Source organism: Neltuma alba, unplaced genomic scaffold, assembly GCF_004799145.2.
Source record: "Neltuma alba isolate B1F8T4 unplaced genomic scaffold, ASM479914v2 tig00011454_pilon, whole genome shotgun sequence".
NCBI classification, from domain to species: Eukaryota; Viridiplantae; Streptophyta; class Magnoliopsida; order Fabales; family Fabaceae; genus Neltuma; species Neltuma alba.
The window spans coordinates 182,302-208,289 of record NW_021636129.1 but is presented as its reverse complement, the minus strand read 5'-3'; the positions used below and the strand labels follow the sequence as shown (position 1 = coordinate 208,289).

The 25,988-nt window shown below is 33.1% G+C and overlaps 1 pseudogene; it reads right to left on the bottom strand.

The window, feature by feature from the left end:
• Nucleotides 1-121: 121 nt before the first annotated feature.
• Nucleotides 122-25,725, bottom strand: LOC114713722 (uncharacterized CRM domain-containing protein At3g25440, chloroplastic-like; annotated as a pseudogene).
• Nucleotides 25,726-25,988: the final 263 nt, after the last annotated feature.

The following is a 25,988-nucleotide window of genomic DNA, read 5'->3' as shown; positions in this document are numbered from 1 at the left end:
CGCAGCCATAAAGTTCTATAGCCAAAAGAAAAACTGCAATCCAATAAAAAGGGGGAAATTGGTTTCTTCTCTTACCATTACTTTCTAATAAAAGAAACTCTCAGAAGGTTTGTCAACAGATTCAGGACATCCGATGGTACTCTTCTAGCTCATTCTCCAACTTCTCAATGAACTGGCTTGTATGCTCAAGCGACTGCCCATATCTATATTTCTCCAAGGCCTGGGAATTAAGGTTAGTGAAATTAAAAAAAAAAAAAAGCGTTATTATGAGCTCAAGAAAAAAGGTAGAACAATAGTGTCAGACACTCATAAAAAGAATATTTTCCAGTGTAAGACTATGAGTTGGTTCTGCACTATTTCACATTGCCATCTATTAGGAATATCTTCCACTGTAAAACTCTGGGTTATTCCTGCACTATTTCATATTGTCATCCATCATATCAAACCACCAAGCCTAGAATATGATGAGCACTTAATAAATCAAGTGTAATGAAATGCTCCTGATGAATATTAATTTAGATAGCTAAAACATGGCTTATATGCAAGACACTTCATGTTTATAACAACGAATCATGAAGTATATCATTTCGACATGAAATAGCCCATGAAAGAGAGGGAAATAGTTGTGCCTTCTAAATGGCGGCAAAAGATACAGTGTCTGACACAGAAAACCAGGCTATATTAACAATTAAATTGGGCCAATGAATAACAGAACTGAAATAACCTTTTCTTTTGACAGCGCATCTGGAGGAGACATTACTTTTGGCTGCACATAGTTCTTGCCACGGTAGAAAATCATGGTATTTGATGTCAATCACAATACCTTTGCTCAAACGGGCAAGTTCCTCAGCTTATTTGTGAACATGTCCTGTCTTGCAAGGCTTGCAGACAACCTTAACTGTCTAATGCCTCTTCCAATGAAGATGCATGTTCAGAACTACCCCACCAAACACTCCTCGTCTCCCGACTGGAACATAGTTTTTCTTTTTCTCACTAGTACGCTTCAGGTAATGTATCTCTTCCTCTGTCAGAATTTCTGGATCATATGTTTCTGCTGGGGATTTTGGTACCTCAAATTTCCGCAGCTTGCCAGTCAACCAGGCTTCCTTTCGCTTGGCCTGCAGATTTTCAAGTTTAAGAAAAGACACCAGATGATTTTTCAAAAAAAAATCAAATAAGGGGGCAAAGAAAAATGCAGAATTGCAGCCTATCTGGGGCACTTTATATAAACAATGACACTGCAGATTCTTAAATATATACCCTGTTCTCAATAAGGCAATTGAGAAACTGCATGATCAAAGCATGCCCGTCTCGTTTTGGGGGGGGGGGGGGGGAAGAACTTCATTAAAGACTTTTTTCACATAAAAGACAAATTCAATTTGTAATAAAAATCTTGCAACGTTCAATTCCCACGGAAAAACGAGTGGATACTTTATTTTAGGCATCTTAAGCAGCAGTAGTGTCAAGTAAGGATTTGAGGAATTCATCTTCATTTTAGCCTTCGAACGATAGAATCTTGGAAGATTCCTTGCCAAACTGTAGTTTCTTGAATGCACAACAAACATATCATGATTGGAAGATATGGAGCACAGGATTGCCCTTGGGGATGATGAGACAGTAGGAACATTTTCAACTAAATAGCAGAATCAGCACAAGCTACCTCTGCAGAGAGAGAAAATAAAATGAACAGCAGCCAGTTCCCAACAATTCCACTGATCTTCGAATGAAAAGGAAATCTGTGGAAGAAGGTAATGATGCCAATCTTGAAAGATGCCTTGCAAAACTATAGTTTCTTGGATGCATACACATATCATGAGTGTATGTTTCACAGCGTGTGTTGCTTCAAGTCCTTACTTTCATTTTTTCAGATTAAAGGATTTGTATATCTCTCCAACACCTTAGAATTCCAAACATCGATAAATATATGGAAAGATTACTCTAAGGACCCAATGAAGGAAAACAATTGTTAAAAAGTATAATAACAACTGAACAACATATATTAGCAAGTTTCAGGGTAGAAAATAACAGCACATTTTAACAGCTCACTTGGACGGCCATTCAGAGAGTGGCAGTGATAGAGGCCAAGGGCAATCCTCTTTCTTTGTTTTTTTTTTTTCTTTAATCATTTCAAATCTCTTCTTTTGCTCTCTCTCTCTCTCCAGTGATCATATTTGACAGAAACAGTAGCGTCATCTAGCTTTAGCCCCCTCACTTCTCAAGGCGTTTTCTTCAACAGGTTGGAAAAAGAACATTAACTAATAAGTGATGAATGATTCCTTCAACTGGTTGAGGAAGAAAAACTTTAGAAGTCTTCTTCCGTGGAAACTACCACAGTGATAATGCAGAAAAGCACAAAATACATACATAACTACCCAACATTGACTACAGTCTAGAACTTTTTTTAACGTATTCTTAGGTAATTCAAATGACAGTCTCCAACAGTCAAAGCTTCTGCTTAAGATGAATTCCTAAGAGCAATGAGATTCTTTTCAAATTGGTGATACAGGAAGACCACTTAGAATTCACATTCTCTAGTTGATGCCTTGCTTTTATTTGGTCATCCACCATGTGAGACCTCTCTTTCTTCATTGCTTCCAACTCCACTATGAATCCAATGGTAGAAAAAATGCTCTTTCTGTTTTGTTGTTGAAGAGACAACAGTTTGATTTCACACTCTTTGATTTCTTTTTCATTGCTATACACTTCTGCCTGTAACTTAGAGATTTGCTCCTTCAACTCTTCTTCCCTTGTTTGAGCCTCAACCATAGAATTCTGAGTCTTGTAAATTTCAGATAAAAGAGTCATGGCTGCCTCTTTTCGTTGCAAATGTTGTCCAATCACTGGCTTCTCATTTTGTTCAAGCTTGATCATTGTGTCAATCATAGCATAAGCTTGCTCGAAGGGAGATAAAACAGCTTGGATTTCTAGTTGCAAAGAATGTATTGCAGCTTTAAGACCATCATGAGAACAATGAGAGGACAATGAGTTGAGAGCATTCTCAAGGCAAAGTCTGTTTTCTTCAGAGCTAGCTATTTTATTCAAACCCATCTTCAATGAGGCTTCCAAGCAACAAGAGCCTTAGTCACCTCGCTATCATATTCATGAGTAGTAATTTTGGATGCATAAGGTAAGTTGACTTTGTCCGCACCTTCCTCTATTATTCGGAACAATCTCATTAGATTGTCATCCTCAAGTTGTTTAGGCATGCAAGTCTCTGAGTGAGCGACTTTAATCTCATCCTGAAGTGAATTAGCATAAACAAACATTATTCTTACAAACAGAATCCAACAAGAAAATAAGAATTTTTTCCTTGAAACTTAGAGGACTCTAAATGAAAGTGGGGTTGGAAATAGTAATCATCAAAAAATATATTATTAATTGTTTCAAAGGAAAAACATTATATCCGAAAAGCAATGCAATAAACTATAGACAGTTGTGTAGATTTAGTAATGTAAATATCTAACAGGTCTGATGATGAATTCTTTGGTTTTGTTTCAGTACTTGAAGTTAATATTTGAGCCTTACTGGGACCAAAGATTAAAGAGATCGAAAACAAAACCAAAAAAAAAAAAATTATTGTCAACGAAAGTTAGTAAAGTACCAATAGTGCAAAAATCAAACAAGGGTAAAAAAAAAAAAAAAGAGTAATCACTTACCAATGAAGTGCTTGTTTCAGTAGCAATGGATGGAATTGCCATTGCAATTTTATATGATGGCTCTCCAACACTTGCTCCAGTATTCTGCATAGTATTGAATGATATCAGTTTCCTGTTTTTGTGACTATAAAGCATTAGAATACATATATAGTTTGTTGTGGATTTAACTAACCCTTTGTGAATCATCATGATGCATATCAGGTTGTGTAATTTTTGGTGGTGCTTGTTGATCAAGTGTGATTCTCCTGCCCTCGCCCTCAATGCGATTCAAATTACTCAAAAAGCACCATAAAATTATATCGTTGACCATAAATTCAACATATATTAGGAAGGACTATGTTGTTACACTTGAATACTCATTTTCTGAAGGAACAACAAATGATGTCGGTGATGGCTTGCTTGATTTCAGAGTCAAGATTTGATATGATCTGAGAACGTCATCTAAATTAGAACCTTCTTGAGAGGTTGACTTCAATGTTTCCTTTATAATTTGTTGCATAGTGAGTTCTAGCACCATCTCTTTATCAACAATATCCTTTACTAGCACGATACCTGCTTGCAAGGGTCGGGTCCGACTGGTCGCAAACGAGAATGCAAGGCGCCTTCCCTACCATGTCATGGGCTCGATACCTGCGAGTGCACTTGGGATTAGTCTGGTCGGTTGTACTGGGATACCCTGAGGCAGCGATACCATCCTACTCAAAAAAAAAAAAATATCCTTTACTAGCTATTTAAACTTTACAATGTTATAAAAACAAGTGAAAGTATTTGTTGGGGATTTGCTAAATATCTGAATTAGATGGTGTTGTTGTTGCTGGTATATCAGAAACAGAAACTCATTTAATAATTTGTTGCTTTGGTACTCCATGAACTTACAATATATTAATAAATAGTAGAACTGTTTGATGTTTATGTAAGACTATTTTATTTTAGGGAAGTGTGAAGTATGATGAATTTATAATGTCTGTGTTGTCAAGCTTTTTTAAAGTCTAACATTAGTCACTTAAAATAAGGCAAGAAAGCATAAACTTGCTTGAGAAGATGCTGTGTTGGAGGAAAAATCAAATTGTTTCGTATTTTAAAAATATTATCATCTTACTTGTGAAGATTCATTTTGTGAAGGGGCAGCAAACGGTGCAAGTTTGTTACTAGTTTGTTCTGAATCCTTGCCTTCGTCAGCTTCTGCAGCTTCCTCTGTTTCTGGACTTTCCTTGTCGCTTGCCTCTGTTATTTCCCTCATCTGTAACATAAAGGGGACCACAAAGGAATTAAAGAGTTCTGGATTTAATTTGTTAATATTACACCAAAAATATATAAGCCCTAAGAAAGATAATAAGTAAGAAAGAAATATATTTGTTGGCTTGTTAGATTATAGAAAAGTATAGTATACATACACTTGATGAATCATTGTTTTGTTCTGCTGCCGGTCGGTCTCCCTTTATAAGCTTCTCTGCTACTTCTCTTAACCTCTGTGCCATAATTGAACATATCCATGAACATGATTAGATGGTACATTAGATGAGACCTTTTTTTAAGTATTTCATTTAAAAAAATCAACCTTAGGCTTCAATTAATAAAATTAATCACAGAGCTAGGTGCTGACAATTTTTACCAATTCTACTTAACCATTATGCAATTCAACTTTTAAACATGGAAGTCTGATTTGTAAACATAAATTGTTATATTTATTTTGGTACTTACATTAACAAGCTGTTCAACAAGATCACCAACATCCACGTTGCTCTTGTTCCTCTCAGATTCTCTAAACCATCGCATATATCCTAACCAACCAAAACAATTCCAAATATATATTATAACGAGAAAAATCATAGCAAGTATATGGCAATTATTGTAAACAATTAATTAATTCTTTCAGATGCTTACTGTCTAGGAGCTAATTATTAGGTGAAGTTAAGGAGATATTGGGACAATCCGACACATGACGGTGTATCACGGTCTGGAAATCAATTGGAGGGCAGATGGTATGAAGTTTTGGTAGGCAGTGAAGATATGTCACAAATAGCTTTGGGAACACATCCTTGATGTGCATCTCTTGTGTTGAACCCTGCTTTCCTCACAACACTTGCTCAAGCTCTGGGGCATCCGATATAACCAACATCGAGAGCTGTGGAAGGCTACCACATGTGGAGATAGAGAATAGGCATTTCAACCTCTGGCAGTCATCCACAATGATCCTATGGAGATTTGGGAAACAACATTCTTCATCATCATGCTCCTCAATGATGTGCTCTAGCTTTCCACAATCTGATACTTGTAGGTGTCTCAAACATGGCAGGCTTCTCGAGATAGACGCAGGCAAGACAGATTTCAGCTGATGGCATCCATCAATTTTTAGCTTGAAAAGATTTTGAAAGCTCAAATGCAGATTCTTTGGTCCCACAGATATGTTTCTTAACCCATCCGAGTTTTCCAAACTCAGGGTTTTCAAGCTTGAATTCACAGGACTTGCAGTTTGAAGTCTTTGCAGATCATAAATTGTTTCCGCTTCCACGGATGCCAAAGAAAGATGTTTCAAATTGCACAAGCGCATCTCGATTAGCTGTATCATATCATAACATATGTATGCTATTATCAAAGAACAAAGCAATGAATCAATAATCGTTGACCAACTGTTGGAAAATAATTAATTACCTTTTTCCTTGAGAGTTTTTCATGTCCTTTATGCTCCTCGACTGATACATCTATAAAAGAGTTTACAGGAAGTTCCGGAGATCCATCCAAAATGACACCTTCTAGTGATAATGCTTTCACATAATAGTTTTCAGGACACATACTCACCATATCTGGCACCCCTCTAAGGCCTAGTTTGTTGAGAGCTGGGAGATAAATCTCAATGTTTTGATTTGGGTGAGGTGAGTTATCATCACCATAAGATTTTCCAAACACATATTTTAGCTGTGTAGCCTCCAAGATATGCAAAGATTCCAAGTGCACAAGATTAAATATGTCAATTCATCTTTAACGAATCATAAATGTGTATATTAAATTGCATTTTTTTTTTAATCCGTTCCTCTTCTTAGGGTTCTAGTACCATACTCCTCTAGTCTTATTTATAAGGTAGAGAAAAAAAGATATTTTTTTAGTCTTATTTATAGGACACTGAGAGAAATTTTTTGCATGGATATACAATATTACCCTTCATTTATTATTATGTTGACTTTATTTACGTGAAATATTATGTGTATTAAATAGAAATAAAATTGAAAAAATGTTACATTTTAAATAAGAGTTATTTAAGGTTTTTCTTGGTTTGTATGAAATACGTTAGAGTGACTTGTAAATAGAACTAGAGGAGTATAAGAAAATAGATGTGAAAGCAGGAGTGAGGATATGTTTTACTTTATTTTTTTTTTTATTTTTAATACATAAGTATAAGCAAAGATTTTTTTTTCCTCATCTCGTCTAATTCACTCTTTACGACATCTCAGCCACAATGTTACAAATTAATTTGAATCTTCAACCTTCTAAATTCTTCTAAATCAATTAATTAATGAAACAATGAAGCAAACTCTAAAAGGTTGACTGTTCGAAAATATTCATAGTGTAAAATTTGATGTGAAAAAGTAGTTTGTGAATGCCCAACACCCTGTAGCATATAAATGAGTGGACAAAATTTCGTAATTTGATTTACATATACAAAAGTAATTTTTTTCTTTGCGGACAAAATAAATTATCTACTTAATAGATATCGACTGCGAAATTAAGAATAAAATTATGTAGTGGCCGAAATGTCCTCAACAAATGAAATTTAACCTGTAAAATTATGCTTTCCTCAAAGAAATAAAATACCCAGAAAACCCCTCATCATATTATTAGTTAAAGAGATCAAAAATTGTGGCATAAATAAAAATCACTAGCATAAACAATTCAAAACTTGTTAATTATAACATTGGATTTTGCTAGCGTTGGTTTCTGCCGCAAGCCGAAAGTGGCTCTTTCTCAAAGCCTATAATTTTTAGGGTTATTGCTAACTATGATTTTTTTCTGAAAGAGAACTACTCTATATTTAGTGTATATACAAAGCACCAATACTCTGATCTATATCGTTCTCACCAATAAAAATTTTAACGGATGCTTTTTCCTAATATTTCCTTTTGGGGAGGTTAACTTTCAAATTTGAAATGCTATATGGGGGTTAGCTATAGACGACTTAAATGTTGGGATTTTTTAAATATTATTTTAGCCCAAACATTATAACAAATTTGATCAAAGCAATTTTTCAAAGTAATGGGTGATTATTTTATTTTCTAATAATTCTTTTTTAAAATGAGCATTACTCTATTTAATTCTCAATTTAAAAAAAAAACATATGCACCATTAATAAAAAGTGCGAGGGAGGAACATATATATGTACCTGTGGGATAGGAAGGTCCAGTTCAGCTGCCTTGGAAGTAGATGGCTTTTCTTTATTTGTAGTTTTGGATTTTGGCATAAAACAACACAAACGAACCCAAGAGACATTGTGACTTGGACTCTTGTCTTTAGCCTTTGACCCCTCATCACTTGTATTTGCTGCTGATTTTTGTGGGAGATAACTATCTGGATATGTGTTGACAAATGATCGAACACCTTTAATAGACATTACTTTCAACAAACAGAGTGTGTTTTCCTTTTGCATTTGATGCAACCTTCCCTCTTCTGGATGTTGTCCAAACATGTATCTTAGATTCTCACACTGAGAAATCTTCACACTTTCTAGTTTAGGAAGGTCATCACAGAAACAAATTGGCAACATAAATTCCAATTTGTCACATCCTTTAACATTGAAGAGTTCCAATTTTTGAAGTATTGAGTCATGACTCATTGGATTAGGATCTTTATCATCCACTTTTACCTCTCCTAATGATCCTTCATCCCCTATTATGTATTTCAACTCAGAACATCTAGCAATCTTCAAAGTTTCTAGCTCCCTTAGGCTTTGAGCAGTAGATGGATGAAAAAGACATGTCATTGAACAACCTCTTATTTTTATGGACTTAAGGTTACCCAGCTCTAGCTTGTCTTTAAATAATATGCTTTCCAACTTTTCACATTCCCTTAACTCCAGCTTCTTTAGTTGCTTGAGAAAGCCATCAGGATAAGAACCATTGCATATTTCCCTCACATCCACTCCAACAAGTTGCTGTTCAACTAACTGGGATAAGGTAGCCACACCAGATGTAAGTTGAAGACGCTCGGTGTGGATCAAACACTTCATCTTAGACCACTTCTTCAAAGAAAGCTTGATTAAGTCTTTCATAGCTCCATCTTCAATTGAAACAATATTAGGAATTAGATTGCTCCGCCCTGTTTTATCATCTACTTCTAACCGTAGAATCTCTGCTCTTGCCGCCAATGATTGAATTAATCTTTGGAGAAGATTCTTTGCAACTTGGTTGGCTTAAAAATTGTTTTATTGAAGTATCCAACTTAGAAGAATCGAAGACTCAGAAATCGTTGCCATCTATATGGTATATTTGATGTTTAGGAAGGGATGTAATTTGAGGAACTTTAGCATCAATAGGTATATGATCATCATTTGAAACATAATATAATTCTTCTAGTTGTGAGCATTTTGCAATCACTTGATTCACTTCAAATGGATTGTTCTTTCCAAGTGAACAATGCATCAAGCATAGAAATCTCAATTTATCTAGATCACTAATTCCATTTGGCAATTCAACAATTGAACAATCAGTCAATTCCAAAGACTCAAGCTTTTTTAAGTGTCTGATCAACATAGATATGTCACCCAACTTCCAATTTGTGAGAGACAATGTTCGAATATGTTTTAGTGATTGAATCTATTTTGGTAGCGATAGAGCTGAAGTTCTACCAAACTCAATTTTTGAATGCAAAAGCAGAACTCTAAGATTCTCCATTGCTCTAAAGACTGTATTTGGAACTTTCAAGGAAGCATTTGCATCTATCCATACAAAGAGGACCTTGAGTTTGCTATCATCAAAGCAATTGGGAAAACCATTTACAATCCAAGATGAGTAGATCACATTCTCCTTCAATTTTGTCTTAGGATCCATGATCACTTGAATTTTTTCATTATCTACCTTCTCCAAGGCCATTTTCGTGGATTGTGCATCTTCACATATTCTTCACTAGCCTTTAACAATAAAGAAGAATTTATGAGTGCATTTTCAATCTCATGAGCATGACTTCTTTCTACATAGTATTGGTCACCTTCTCCAAAAAGCCCCAAACCTGAAGCAATTCTGCTTAAAAGCTCTAAGGGTTTTTCATAAGCTTTCGGGAAGATAGAACACAATAGGAAGAGAATTTTGGCTTCTTTATCTTTTAGATAAGCATAATTAAGTCTTAAAGAATTATAAATCTTTCTTTTTTTGTTCATCAACAATGCCATGCCTTGAAGGCATGGGGTTTTTCAATACAATCAAAGCTTCCTGCCATCATTGTGGAGACCAGCTTTTTAAGGCCTTTGCCACTGCTATAATCATAATTGGCAATCGTCCACACTCATCCACAATAACTTGTGCTAACTTCTTCAAATCTCCAGGATAATCATTCCTACTTCCAACAATATGAAATAAGAAAAGATTCAACGCATCATCCATACGCAAGATATCTAATTGAATTGTCTTTTGGCATCTCATGCTTTGATAAACATCCGAAGAATGTGTGGTTAGCAGAACAAAACAGTGACCCTTGATATGAAAGCTAGGTTGAATCCCCATGTTCTTAAGGTCAGGCTCTTCCCATACATCATCAAGTATTATGAGTACCTTCCCAACAAGAGCAAGCCTGGTCCATATTTGTTGCGCATGGCTTGATAGCTTCTCTTCCTCTAGTTGCAATTCTAACTGCTTCGCAATGTCATCTCAAATCCTTTTTTTCATTGACAGGGGTAGACACACTAGTGAAGATGACTCTATTAAAGAGTTTTGAGTTTTCAAGTTGATTCCTGAGTCTATTGCCATTGTAGATTTCCCTGTTCCTCCTAGCCCTTGCAATCCTATCATATAGTTATTCTCATCTTCCAATTTTTTCTTGAGTTCCTCAAACTTCTCCTTTCTACTTACAAAGGGCATGAACTCTTCTTGAGAAAGGAATTTCATGCCTGGCACTCCAGCTGCATATGCAACTTCTTCAGGAAATTCTTTAACTTCAGTTATCAACTTTGGGATCAGCTATTTCATCAAACTTTCCAACACCTTGGCTTGCGCAATTTGCATGCAACAACTCGTACACAAGCCAAAGCATTTGGTTGGTTTAGTGTCTTGTTGTAAAAGTTCCTTGGTGCTTTGAAGCCAGTGTTCAACTATGGGGTCAACTCATGTCTTATTTCTTCATTTGGCTTCTTCTATCCTTATTTCTACAATTTTCACCATAGCTAACAACTCTTCTTGTTTCCTTTTGAAGTTTTGAACATAACTCTTATGTTTACGCTGATACTGAAGTTCCTCCTATGCTTTATGTAACAAGCCTGGGATAATTGTTGTTAGAACACCGGTACATATATCCATCTAACATGCATATTGGATTGCGGTTACAAAATTAGCTAAATCATCATATCTAGGTACTTGCCAATTGTGTTCTAAGATTATAATATGCTACTCAAAACCCTATTATTCAATATTAGGGAGAGATCATAGAAAGAATGACATCTCTTTCTCTCTACTTCACCTAAATAAGTACACACACGTGTAATATAGCTTCTTAAAAAAGGATGCATATTCATCCTCAAATCTATAGTAATTAATGTTCATGATGACCCAAAACATACCAAATAGCAATCTATATATAAGAACAATGGCAACTACCAAGATTTATAGCTATGAGAGAAATTCTTGAATGCACCCGATACACCACCTCATCTATGCTCTGTCCACTTATAATACAACAAATAACCCCATTTTAATCTGAGCTGGCAGTTCTTTTTTAATTTATATGAATATGTCATTTTTTAAAAATAAAATTTCTAAACAAATAAGTACACTAAAACAATATTTTAATCAAATTACTGATCAGATTCTCTCTCCTCTCTCCTCTCGTCCTCCTCCTCCTCCATTGGAACCCTTTTTCTTCCAATCCAATTATTGCTTTGCCATCTCTAATCCCTTACATAGCTTTTCTTTAGGTGAAATGCTCAAAATAGTTTTCATATTTCAAATGCAAGGAGTGGGCTGGGATAGGGATTCAAATGTGATGTGCATGAATTAGTTTAATGCCCTCTTCACACTCATGCTATTAGAAATGCTTCCTATTCTATTCTAATGCAGTGGAAACCTAGATGTAGCAGGTGCCGAAACAAAGTTTCGAATCACACCGATGGAGGTGAAAGATTAGCTTATTTAGAAATAAAGAGCAAAGTCAGAAGAAACATAAACAAAAAACAAAATTTCAAGTGGTTTTTGCCATCAGTTTCAATTTATTTGAATTTGAAAAGAAACCCATGATTTTAGGAAGAGAGGAGAGAAAGAAAAAAGAACCTTTAGGTTGAGGATTTTTTTTTGGTTAACAAAACCAAGCAACTTTTAGGCTGAGGGATTTTTTTGGACAAAATCAGGCAACTTTAGTCTAAAGAACTTAATCAATGGAGACACTAACAGTCAACACTGAGGGCAATGATAGCAACTATGCTTACCATGAAAGAAATTGAATTTTGGAGAAAAAGGGTTCCGATCGAGGAAGGAGGAGGAGAGGAGAGAGGAAGGAATCGTATGACTAAAATAATTTATTTTTTCAGAAATTTTATTTAAAAAATACCATATTTATCCATAATTAAGAAGCTGCCAACTCATACCAAAATAAGGTGATATGTTGTATTGTGATTGGATAGACCACAGATAAAGTGGTGCTCCAGGTTCATACAAGAATTTCTCTATCTATGAAGCATGATTTGTTGGTTATATTAAAATTTCATAATTCATAATGAGTAATTAATTATTGCAGTTCTTCATTGATAGGGATAGATCATAAAAAGAATGAACTAAAACCAGATATAGCAATGATCATGAGCAAAATCATTTTGATAGCAATTTACATACAAGTCAAGACAGTCACCATAATATATATTCACAAGTCAAACAAAAAAAATGGTTCGCTCCAATTTGTAGATAAAGTAAGCTACGAAATTTTCTATGGATCGATAAATTAAAATCATGAATATCCATGCTAACTTGGATGCAAGCAAAGGAGGTGTCCAAATATCAGCTTCAAGTAATTTAATGAGCCAAGATCTGCGAAAGAAAAAGAGAAAATTTAAGATATTAGCTAATATGAATATATAAAAAATGAAAGACAATATAAGAAACAAATCTCTCATGCAAAAAGATGCAACAGCGTGTGTGATACTATGATTACATGTAGCATAGGACCCGGGAATTTTAGATTGTGTGAAAACATTTTTCTGTATTTGTTACATTAAAAACAACATATATATATTTTACAGTAAAAGATTATGACTTTTCTATTACTACTAGAATTAATATAAATAAAAAGCAGAAAACTAAAGAGAAGATCTGAATAAAATAATATTTATTAAAGAGGATCTTAAAAAGTATGATTATCTAGAAGGACTAGATTTCAAAATATAAATTTAAATATACCATACTGCCCCTAACTAAACTGCTAAATTTCCTATCTCTCTTATATCCCATGTTTGACCAACCACTATAATATGTAAACTTATCATCAATATCAACTCTTCCACTAAGCCGACTTCAAAAATGGCTTATCATTGGCTTTACACTGAAATTACTGTTCAGGAGCCATCATTGGCTTTACACTGAAATTACTGTTCAGGAGCCATCACAAGGGATGTGTGGCTTGCAAAAAAAAATTCTCAGGCGTTGCGTCTTGTGGCTCATTTAAATAACTGTTTTAATAAGCTTTGGGCTCTGTGCAAGATTAAAGATTGGGTTTATAAAAATTTTTATTTCGTAACTTTATTTTCTCTATTTTCAATATCTAACAAAAATTATTATTGAATTATTATTTTAATAGACTTTTAAGTCTGGTAGGAAAAAGGGTTTGAGATCTTTCTTGCCTTTCTTTTTGTAAATTAGAGAAACTTATTTTTTAAATTATTCCATATCTTTAGGAGTTTCTTTTAAACCACCTTTTATTTTATTTTTTTATGAGCTATTACATTCACTACCTATGAAGTTTCTTTTAAGAATAAAATCTCATAACCTCTTTTTTTTCCAAATATTTATATGTCTTTTTATTATTCAATATAATATAATTGTAGCTGGTCAAAAAAATAATAATATGATTGTATAAAATTTGTATCTCACATTTCTTTCTCTATTTTAAATACATGATAATAATTATTGTTGAATATATATAAAATTCCATTGTATAACAATTAAAAAAAAATCTGCCTCGGCTTGAAGACGGAAGGGAGATGGAGAGGGGAGTGGAGATTATTAAAAAAATAAATGAAGATTTTTGATTAAGGACCGCACATGGGAATTACTTTCAAACAGCCCCAAAAAATTCTAAAATATCACTGCAGAACTAAAGGACCAAACTAAAATTAAAATTAGGAGTAAGATTATAATAATACCTCTCATTTTTATTTTTTTTAAAAATAAATATTAATGGTCGCTAGAGTTCTGGCCACTGGAGATTGGAGGTCCGACCACCGGCGCTCAGGTGGCCGCCATCAGAGGGTGGACCTCCAGCGGCCGCTACTGTAGCTCCAGTAGCTAGAAGTTTTTCTTTAAAAAAAACACGGTGGCCAAGGAAATGTTTGAACTCATGACCTCTTAGCACACCAAAAATAATGTAACCACTAAGTCAAGCAAACCATTCAATCATATAGTGCAAATAAAAATATATATAACAAAGCAAACACAAGTATCCAAGTGTAAATGAATAAATGAAATTTGACAATTTATAAATGAAATTTACCAATTTACAACAAAAATTTGGTAATTTACAAATAACATAAAGGAATTCACACCTCAAATGCAAATGTTTAAGTGCAAGTAAACAAATGAAATTCAACAATTTACAAGTGAAATTCAGAAATTTACAACAAAAATTTGGCAATTTACAAATAACATAATGGAATTCACAACTCCAAATGCAAGTATTTAAATATAAGTGAACAAGTGAAATTTGACAATTTACACTTACACTTGTTGTAAATCGTAAATTTCACTTGCTCATTTACACTTAAACACATGCATTTAGGGTTGTGAATTCCATTATTGATCTTAATCAGTAACTACTGAGAAAGATACTTTATCCTATACACAAAAGAAACTGAAGTGGGCAACATGGGGACTTAAGTTTAATTTACAGATAAAGTGTAGTATTCATGTTCCATTTTTAGATTACTGGATCATGGAAATTTGATGCTACAAAAATGTGGCTGTTCAATACTTCAATTTTTTTACTCTTAATCTTTTCAAATGTGCATGAAGCAGTATTAATGAGATTATTTTGGAAGCAAGACTAACATGGATCATGCGTGAATTCAGGCAGGGGAAGGGGTTCAATGCACTTTTGAAAAGGCTTAAACAAGGGGTGTTTGCACATGTTATTTGTAAATTGTCAAATTTTTGTTGTAAATTGCTGAATTTCACTTGTAAATTGTCAAATTTCACTTGCTCACTTACACTTAAATACTTGTATTTGGGGTTGTGAATTCTGTTATGTTATTTGTAAATTGTTGAATTTTATTTGTAAATTGTCAAATTTTCCTTGTTTACTTACACTTAGACACTTGCGTTTGTTTTGTTATATATATTTTTATTTACATTATATGATTGAATGACTTGCTTGGCCTGGTGGTTACATTATTTTTGGTGTTCCAAGGGGTTATGGGTTGAAACCTTTTCTTGGTCATTTTGTTTAAAAAGAAAAAAAGAAAAACTTTTGGCCACCGGAGCTACAGGAGTAGCCACCGAAGGTCCAACTTCTAACTGCGGCCACCTGAGCGCAGGTGGCCGGAACTCTGGCGACGATTGATATTTATTTTAAAATAAAAATAAAAATGAGTGGTATTATTGTAATCTTACTCCTAATTTTAATTTCAGTTTGGTCCTTTAGCCTTGCAGTGATATTTCAGAATTTTTTGAGGGCTATTTGAAATTAATTCTCATCTGCTGTCCTTAATCGAAATTTTATCAAAAATAAAAGAGGCTCCATTTATAATTATACCATGGCCCTTCACTCTGCTCGGGAACGGAAAGAAGAAAAAAGGGTGAAGCAGTGAATTCAGAGTGGCAGTGATGTGGAATTGTAGGAGTCTGAATCGCAGGCCGAGGGAACCAGTTTCAGTGCTCATCGCTTTGATGAGCACTATAAACTCATCAAATCTGAACCGTTTATATCTGATTTAAATGGTTTAGATTTAAAATCTTTAATTAATTATTTTTAAATAGAAAAAGCTATTTTTTAAAAGAATGACAGTTAAGAGATCAACTTTATTTTAGAATCTATATGTATTAAAATAATTATTTTGGATAAATAAAAATAAAAAAATCAAATCTAGACCATCCAAATGAGATATGAACGGTTCAGATATGATGAGTTTATGGTGCTCATCAAAGCGATGGGCACCGAAACTGGTTCCCAGGCCGAGAAGCATAAAGATGGAGAATAGGCCAAGAACTCTAGACGTGAGACGAGCATCAAACACGATAGAAAGACTCCAGAAGGATGTGATCAAATTTCTCTCCCTTACATTCTCATCTCTCTACTCCTAGGTAGAAGCTGGCTTTATCAGTTCTATAAATAAACAGGAAAATAGCTTTGTCAAGCAAGGATGCGAGCGTGGGGAGGAACCAGCGAGGCAGAGAAAGAAGGCGCCTTGAAGCGAGACAAGTCCTTGTATCAAGCTTTCTCTGAATAACTCCCTCTCTCACTCCACTGAATCTTACTATCCCGAATGCTAACAACATAGATTTTTTAAGAAGCTTGACCAAGAAAGCACGCATCAAAATAAGTTTTCTTATGGGTAACTCAAAATTTTTTGTTGTTCAGTTCTGGATTCTCTTATGGGCAACTTTTCTTGTGGGGGTAATTCATTGGTGGTGAGTCTGGAAATTAAACTTTTGGATACGAATAGTTTCCCCCCTTTGATTTATATGCTTCTGTCCCCCTCTCTGCATTTCAGTTTCCTTTTATTCTCTGGCAGCTTCTCATTTTGCTTGCTTACCTATGGCTATCAACATTTCTTGAAATTTCAATAATATTTTTCTTTGGCTTGATCTTTTCTTCTCTCTCTCTTTTTGGTAAAATCATAGTTTGTTAACTTCATTGACCTCACAAGATTCTGACAACTTGGGGAAGTAATTCCTCTTCTTTACAGCATTTGTGCTTGATCTCACAAGATTCTGAGCAACTAAATAATCCGCATAATCATGTAAAAGCTATTCTTCTAGATAAGTATATGATGATTATGTATCTTGATCATTGTCAAGTGCTTAAGACTGGAAATTTTCCAACATAGGCAGATGAATTTTCTGATGTGGAATATACTTTGTTTCAGACTAATCCTTATGTAAAGGTGGAGGCAGCAATTGCTGGAAATCTTTCAACACCGGCAAATGAAGGTAGCAAAAGCTTGTGTCATGTTTCTCTATCAAACCTGGCTTTAGTTTGGTGGCAATATATTTGGAATCTGCTCAGCCTTCAATCTACGGTAAAATGCTTAATCTTTACCAACTTTTTTATTTCATCACATTATGAATTCGTTCATCTAAAAATCTCAGATTTGCTGATATATAGAAATTTTTTGACATGGCTAAATAAAGGCAGCAAAGTACAGCCAAATTGATCATGCATTTTCTTGCTTACAAATTGAGCATTTTGAAATTTTTGACTTGTCATATCAGAGCTTCATGTTCATGTTGCAGAGATTTTGGCAAAGTGATGAGCTTTTTTTCCTATCTGAAATACTGTTTTCTGAAACATGATTATGTGATTTTTCTTTATCTTTATTTTCATTTTTAATTTCAATTAATTTTGTTGTGTGAGATTTTTCTTGAGCGGTTGCGTTTATGATATGAGGGTGTAACCTTACCAATATGTTGCTTTTTAAATTAAGTCCAAATGTCCGATCCTCACTAGCCACAAGAGTAAGGACCAGCGATGCTATAATCTAACATAAAGTATGATTATTCCTTTTTACATCTTGGTAGGGACTGTGGCTTCTATTTAATGATATGCATTGTTTGAAGTTGATGACTATTTGAAATAAAATTGAAATTGAATATTTGAACAATATTTTCCTTGGTGAAATGTTTGGTTCAACAATTGACATTGATGTGAATTTCTAGCTGACTGATACTTACACTTGAATATGGTTGTATTCTACTGTTCATTTGATTTGAGGTTACTTCTCCAAGTCTTCATTATCGTGGAGAGTTCCAAATAATTTCACATATGCACTTATTTTTACTCTAAGTAAGAGCATTTGGACCTGTGATGTAATTTTGTTTATCATTTTATGTGAATTCGTTGTACTAATTTCAATAAAAAATAATATAATTTCCTAATATGCGCGGGTAATACATTCTAGTTTAAATAATAACTAAAAATTATTAAAATTAAGAGTTTGAAAAATTTTAGATATAAAAGTGAATTTGAATAATGTCATTTATATAATTATTTAATATTTAAAAAATTGAAATTATGAAAAATATTTACAAAAATTTTAATTGCATTTATTGAAATAAATTAAAGTATATTTCTTCAATGTAAATATTTTATAAAATGTATACACACATAGTAAAACAATTTATAAAACAAAAAAGGGAAAAGAAAGAGATATTTGACAACAAAGAGAAGGACAATTTCAATTGAAACAAAGAAAAAGATAAAAATTAAACAAATAATTTCATTTCATTCTGTGTTTAGGTATATGAGATGTTTTGAACTATTAAAAAATGATTTTGATTTGATTTTAATAAATTTTGTTGCAAATATTGATGAGAAAAATATTATAAAGAAATTTAGTCAATAATATTAAAAAAAAAAACTCAATGGATGTGTGATAAGGGAAAATGTAGGAATTTAGTAAAGGGTAATTTAGTATTTTTAAATTTATATTTTATTGTTTGGTCCTTAAAAATAATTATAGTTTTTAATATCTTTCCCAATAAATATTATTTTTGCTAGATCCTTCTCCCTAATTTTTCCAATAAAAAATAACACTTTTCTGTTAGAAGGTGAAATTAAATATTATTTGGTATTCACCTATTATAATAATAAATTTAAATTTTGAGTTTATTATAAGTCTAAATATATATTAAATTCATCTAAAACTAAGAATAGGATGAATAAATTAAAAATAAAATTAGATAATGAATCACGTTTTATTTGATTTGCTACAGACTTGGTTGCGCAGCAAGAGGCTGAAAAGGGAAGGAAGCAAAAACAAATGAAACTTAACAAAAAAAGGTCATTACATAAAAAAGCAATAAGCTTATTTTTGGAGATTGTTGGCAATGCCTTTCCTCCCAAACCTCTCAAGAGTCAAGAGAGTTAAAACTAAATAAATGATTTTTTTTTACCAGAAAAACTAGATAAATGACTAATGTACTAAAAATTATATTGTATAATACAAAGTATTGACAAACCACACTTTACCAAACACCCTTCAAGACATATTTTTTAAGTGTTAAATATTCGTGTATAGTGCAATAATGCATAGCAATTGTACGGTAAAAAAAACACCCCTTGATTTTTCAACTAAGAATAACCCAACCTATTTTAGGGTGTGCTTGGGATAGTGGTGGCAAAAGTAATTTTTTTCAATCTAACTTTTACAGAAATCAAATTGAGTGAAAGTCAGATAGTGTAATATGATTTATGTTTGGATTGGGTTTTGTAAAAAGTCAGTTTAAAAAGCTGAAGTTTGTTTGGATAATAAATGTAAAAGTAAGTTTATATGTAAAATGACTTAAAAGGCCATGAATTTTTTTAAGTAATACGTATCTAATATTATAGGTATATAATGTGACCATTTTAAAAGAAATATTAAAAATAAAATTATTAAAAATAAAGAAATTTAATTTATTATTAGAAAGAAATTAAAAAATACTAAATATTTAATTAAATATATTTAATGGATAAATGTATATAAATTAGAAATCATATATATATATAATTTTTGTTCTTCTCGTTTTTTTTCCAGCCACAATGAGGGAAATAAATGCATGCAGAAAGCCAAATTAGATATTCTTTTTTTTTGGTAACAAATCGGATATTTGATGGGTTGGTGAGAAGCATTAATGCTGACCCACTGGTAAAAGCAAAATAAGTGAGCTTCTCTTTAAAAGGCCGTTTACTCTTAAAAGTCAGATTGCAAAAATGGTATTCCAAATGCATTTCAAATCCAAAAAGCTCTTTTTGCCATTTGGAAAGTCAGTTTGGGCCTCCAAATTTGATCCCAAACACACCCTTAATTGGAAAATATATGGCTTGATGAAAAGTAAAAATTTGACTCAAGTAATTACCTATAGAGGGTAGTTATACACAATTGTATCTAACAATATATACACTCACTCATATAAATTTTCGTCGTATTAAAAAAAAAACTATATTCAGAGAGAGCGACGTGAAGAAATAAAGCGCTACCAAGAATACAAGATGGAAAACAGAAGGGAAGGGAAAAGAAAATAAGGAACATTATGTAAGATATGACTTTAGTTTTTACTAGTGGGCTAATATAATCATTTAAAATATCAAAGTGCAAATAAGATAAATACTACTGGTCAAAAAAAAAAAGAAAGATAAATACTATATATATATATATTCATACACACTTGATTTCGATGCTCTCTTAAATTTAAATACTAATTATGTTCCATAAACTGAAAAGACATTGTTATTAATTTAAATACTTTAATGTGCTAATTAAAATATATAACAAAAAGGTGAAGTGCAAATACACACACCAACAAAATTGCAAAAGTATTATCGAATACTAAAATTACCTCTCTACCAGAGACTTCTATGCCTTTCTGCAACAATTGCCTATGATATCAAAGCCTCCTTTTTTTCCCCTTTTTTTTTTGTTGATTTTTTTTGGATTTTTTTTTTTTTGGGTTTAAGGAGAACGAAACCAACAATGAATAATGGAGAGAAAAATCATAGGATGATTTTAAAGACAAAGAAAAAGAGTACGAAAAGTGCTAAGCACAAGCAAAAATTGAAATGTTTGGGTAGAATATTTAATAACAGAAGGCTTTTTTTTTTTCCCCGGAATGAGGTGAAGAACAACTATAGAAGAACGATAGAGATGAGAATAAGTAAAGAAAAAATAGAAGGAAATCAGCGTTGCAAAAGAAGGCCTTTTTTTTTTTTTTGGGAAAATAATGAAGAAGAAGCAACTTTTAATGGGCTGAAAAATCAAAGGATGAAAATGGAGCGTGCCAACTGATTTGCAGAAGCAGAAATTGTAATGATTGAATGTGAGAAGTGGCAAACTCTGACTTTCCAATTGTGACAACGCAGAAGAACTCTTCAACTTTAGAATGCATATATTTATATGTATAATGGAATCTGATAACCTGATGTGTGGTTTAGAGTCTTTACTTTTGAAACATTGAAGTAAGGTATTATTCTTTAACATATTACTCCTCCGATCCTAATTATAAGACCCAATTGACTTATTTGAGGAAATTAAGAAAGTAAGTTAAGTTGGTTATTTATAATAAATAAGCGTTGTCATTCCTAAAATATCTTTGCTAATTAAGTATATTGGCTAAAACTATCATTATTAGAAGGATTATATTGGAAAAAATGCATAAATATAAGAGACAAAATGGATTAGGTCTTATAATTAGGACCAAATAAAAAGTCAAATTGGGTCTTATAATAAGGACCGGAGGAGTACTTCATATGTTACTTGATGCATTTAACTCTGCTTTTCCATAATTACACCCTTTTTTAATTCAATAAATCGGACATCATATGTCTGCATAAAATTCAGAAGATGAATGCACTGTTCATAATTTTGTGAATATTGCTGTGACTAATTTATTAGGAAAGGAGACTTGAAGTCTAATATAGTGATTTCTTATGCTTTTAAATAAAGGTAAAGTTGAAAAGAATCTTTCTTAGTCCTGAAAAAGCAGTTAGATGCGAGTTATGATAAGGACTTGAGGGAGCATATGATTTTAACTTCAACGGAAGGTTCACTTTTAAAACATTGAAGTTAGGTATTATGCATAGTTTTAGGACACAGTTTAGTATTGCTTCATTCATGGTTTAATGGATGCTTAGCCTTTGATAGATTAAAGGTGTACATTATCTTTCAAGAAACCATTTCTAGTACAGAATAATTTGTTAACTTGTGGTGTACAAATTGCAAAAATGGATATTCGGGTTCTTTAATTGGGCCATATAAAAAGCAATAACGTGGTTGATTTTATTCTGCATGCTATAATTGCTAAATTCTATTCTCAAAATGGTTCTATTTAATGATCTGGTCTGTTTGGTATGAATAGGGGGGAAAAGCTAAAATAAAAGATTGAAGCCCCATACCTTGCAACTGGCTCCTATAGAACAACTTTCTTTTTTGCTCCCCTGGCATCATTAAGCATTATTATGTCAAAGATTTGTACAGCCTGATATATCACCAAAAATGGCGACCTAATGTTAAATTACACTACTGGCCAAGAATCACGTCAAAAAATGAAAATGCCGGGCAATGTCATTTTGTCCATTGCTCTTATATGAGACCTTTAGGTCAGGAAAAACAGAGCGACCCTGCCTCGATTCCCAGAGATAGAACTACAGTTTTCAATAATATGGTTTTTCAACAGATTGACACTACAAAAGTAAAATAATAAGAAAAACTGTTAGAAGGTTTTTTAACAGATTGAGGACATCAGATTGATCATATAATACAAATTATCTTGACTGAAACTTTCAGAAAATCAGAAACCGGGGGGGGGGGGGGACCATACATTAAGAGTTTTTCTTGGCTATCAAAACAAGCATGATTTATACAAGTTGTCAATCAGGTAATATGATACTCACGCATAGCATCTTTATTCTTCCGGTGCTCTCTCTCCCTTTTCTAAATCGTTCAAGGTGCTGATGGTACTCTTCCAGCTCCTTCTCCAACTTCTCAATGAACTGGCTTGTATGCTTAAGGGACTGATCATATCTATATTTCTCCAAGGCCTGGGAATTAATGTTATTGACAATTTTTTCAAAAGAAGAAAGGAAAAATAATACTCCTCCGGTCCTTATTATAAGACCCAATTTGACTTTTTATTTGGTCCTAATTATAAGACCCAATTCATTTTCTCTCTTATATTTATGCATTTTTTTCCAAGATAATCCTTCTAATAATGATAGTTTTAGCCAATATACTTAATTAGCAAAGATATTTTAGGAATAACAACACTTATTTATTATAAATAACCAACTTAACTTACTTCCTTAATCTCCTCAAATAAGTCAATTGGGTCTTATAATTAGGACCGGAGGAGTACTACAATAGTATCAGACACTGATAAAAGAGAATATCTTTCAGTGTAAGAATAAGATTTAACTCTCTACTATTTCATACTGCCATCTATCATATCAAACCACCAGTCCTAAAATATGATGAGCACTTAATAAATTAAGTGTAATGAATAATCCTGATGAATATTAATTTACTCCTCCAGTCCTAAATATAAGACCCCTTTTGTAGTATAATTTACACTACAAAAGGGGTCTTATATTTAGGACTGGAGTAGTAGATGGGTAAATGACACCAATCTCTCCTTAAACGATGTTGTGAGCGCATCAGGAAAAGAGGGCTCATATACAAGAACTTCCCTCTGTCAAAATTTATGGATCATATGTTTCTGCTGGGGATTTTGTTAAGTCAAATTTCCGCAGCTTCCTTTCGCTTGGCCTGCAGATTTTCAAGTTTTAAAAAAGACACCAAATGATTAAAAAAAAAAAATCAAATGAGGGGGCAAAGAAAAATGCAGAATCCCAGCCTGTCAGAGGCAATTTAGAAAAACAGTGACACTGCAGGTTTCTAAATGTAAGCCCTGTTATCGAACTAATCAATAAGGCAATTGAGAAACTAAATGATCAAAGCATGCCTGTCTCAGTTTAAAAAAGCAAGAACTTCATAAATACTTCTTTCACATAAAATATATGTTCAATTTGTAATAAAAATCTTTTAGCATTCATTTCCCATGGAACAACAAGTGGATACTTTATTCTGGCATGTTAAGCAGCAGTAGTGTCAAGTAAGGGTTTGAGGAATTCATCTTCATTTTAGCATTCGAACGATAGAATCTGAGCACCTTCAACTTTTTTTTAAGTTTTTTTCTTCTTCTTGCCCTCTGTTGTGGAATTACTATTTGATAAATCCCTATTTTAATATATTATTTAATGTCTTTTTGGGGATATTTATCAATTAAAGTGGAATAATTTGCATTGATTTTAGATATTTTGAATTAAATATTGGTGGCACAAAATTAGAAATTTAAAAGAAAATATTATCATATTTTATCTCTTTTTAAATAATTGATTTTGGACTTTATGATAGTATCTCAATTTATCTTTTGCAGGTCTCAAAAAAAGAAATAAACATAGAAGAAAAGTTGAAACAGAAGGAAAAGAATTTAAAAAAAAAAAAGGAAAGAAAGGAAAGAAAGGGACGGAAGAGAGGGAAGACATGGATTTTGGAAAGATATTAGGTTATATATTAAATCCATCAATTGCAAGACGGAGGATATATACACACAATCACGCCGCCAACGCCTCAGACCACTAGCTCTTCTCCGCATATACCCCGTCCCCACCTTCAATTCCAATATCTTCCCTTCGGCCAAATACATGACCCTCATAGCCTTCGCACAGCCACACGCAAGACCGAGGCCGCCAACATCAATTCGCGTGGAGACGCCATACATACACACCGCCGATCTCATCTCCAATTTCCATCTCCTTCTTTTCGGCCATACCAGTGCTTCCTTTTATCTCTTTGCCATCAATCCTCACATTCATTCCTCTCCCATAGCCTTCATGGATTCTCATTGCTTCAAATATAGTGTGGATTCTTCTAGAGCTATGAGAGGCTAATTCCCTTGTGCTTCTTGAAGATGGAGGAGTAGCTTGAGTTTAGAGCTTCAACTAGGGGAGTATTTAGTTTTCCAATTAATTTTCTCTTGGACTTCATTAGATTTTTCCTGTGTTAGGAATATTTCGTTTGATTTGGAGATTGAGATTATGCGTTATAATTTCTGTTAATTGGATTTTTGCAGTTTAATTTGAGTTGTATTACTTGGGATTTGAATTCATATATATTTCCTTTGCATTCATTAAAATTATCTTATCTGGCGCGTTGTTAGATTTTATGATTGAGATGTATTGCAATTGAGTGTCTCCGTGAGCATTCTTTGATAGGGAAACAAGTTTTATTAACTCAATTTAAATTGCACATCAAGTGGTTTTTAAAAGGAACTTAATAACTTGATTACTATCTAGCGTTTAGGGTAGTTAAGTGTTGAGTTTACTTGACTCAAACCGTGTTTGGGGTTGTTTTTCTTAACTTGGTGAATTATTTTACTCCTATATCTTTTATTAAGCAAGGATAGCTACATTCTGTTTTCAAGAAGCATTCTCATCACTGATTTTCTAAAATTCAAACTTGCATTTTTCATTCTTTCTTTATTAAAAATATAAAAAAAAAATAGTTTAGATTTATTTCTTATTTTCATAATTAGTTTTATTAATTGAAAATCCTTTTTCAACCCCCCTTTTTATTCTTTATCACTTAGTTAACTTAGGAATTAACAAAAGGCTCCTCAAGAGACATGACCCGAGTTGTGCTTTACTGCATAATTTGGTTTTATTTTTGATTTAACCCAAGGCGACTAAAAAGGTTCAAATCACTATTATCAGGCGTCTTTCCTAGAGAGAACCTTATAACATCGTTGTTTGTGTTCAGCTCAAATGAGGCATTGCTTATGTGTCTAGCCAGCAGCCAGTTCCTAAACATTCCCTTGATCTCTGAATATAAAGGAAATCTGGTCTGAGACAGAAGGTAATGATGCCGCCGATCTTGAAAGAAGTTTTGCCAAACTGTAGCTTCTTGAATGCACAAATATATCATGAGCGGAAGATATGGAGCACAGGATTGCCCTTGGAGATGATGTGACAGTCAGAACATTTTCAGGAAGATAGCAGAACCAGTACAAGCTACCTCGGCAGAGAGAGAAAATAAGAATAACTGAAAATTATAGGAGCTGGGTGTAACTTCTGAAACAAGAGAGGTAGATTAAAATTAACAGCTCAAGAGGAAAAAATCTGTGTTCAAGTGAGATTCTTTAAAAATGCACACAAAAAATAAGAATAACTGAAAAGGTATAACATTAA